Consider the following 754-nt stretch of genomic DNA (forward strand, 5'->3'; position numbering starts at 1 on the left):
TAGAAACCTGTGTTAGTATGGCTTGTTGGAAACCAGCTTCATGACAGGGCAGGTACAGACTGGTAATTTGTGGATTTGGGCAAATAACAGAGGGGCTGCTGTAAGAAGCCATAGACAGTCACTAGTGGGCTGGTGGGGGGCTGTTTGGCCTTTTGTGTACTTAAAATGGCAGGGCCAGTCAGTCCAGGCATGGTGCAGGTTGATATTCTGAAGGACAACAGTGCCCCAGCCTAGCAGAACATTGCCCTGCCCCCCAAGTGCAAAGTAACTTATGAAGAAGCTTTCCTTCAAGCCATGTTAGGGATTGACACAGGTTAGTAATCAATGAATTGGGTATTAAGCAGGGGGGCACTGTAATAGAAACTTCCCAGGCCAATGTGTTTTTTTCTAAAAGGAGAACAAACCAAGTGACTAAATTCTATGGGGAGTGCCTAACATATTCACAGCCCCCCTTAAATTCAGAATTCCTTGTCCAAAAAATTAAACCATAACCAAAATGGCAGATGGGGCGATTCACAGCCATTTGTCATCCACACAATTTTCAGCTTGGCATAAAATGCTCAGAATTACCTCTCCACTTACTTGGATGGTAATTGGCTGGACTCTGCTGGTGCACTTGCTGGTCAGGCAACTGAAATGCAAAAATGTACTCCCCAGCAACTTTTAGTTTTGGCACGGTAAAACACTGGAGCAGATGCAGTTGTGACTATAAGGTATTACAGATCTATGGTCATTGTGGTTAAAGAGGACATTG

The sequence above is a fragment of the Xenopus tropicalis genome, chromosome 8 (assembly GCF_000004195.4).
Source record: "Xenopus tropicalis strain Nigerian chromosome 8, UCB_Xtro_10.0, whole genome shotgun sequence".
NCBI lineage: Eukaryota > Metazoa > Chordata > Amphibia > Anura > Pipidae > Xenopus > Xenopus tropicalis.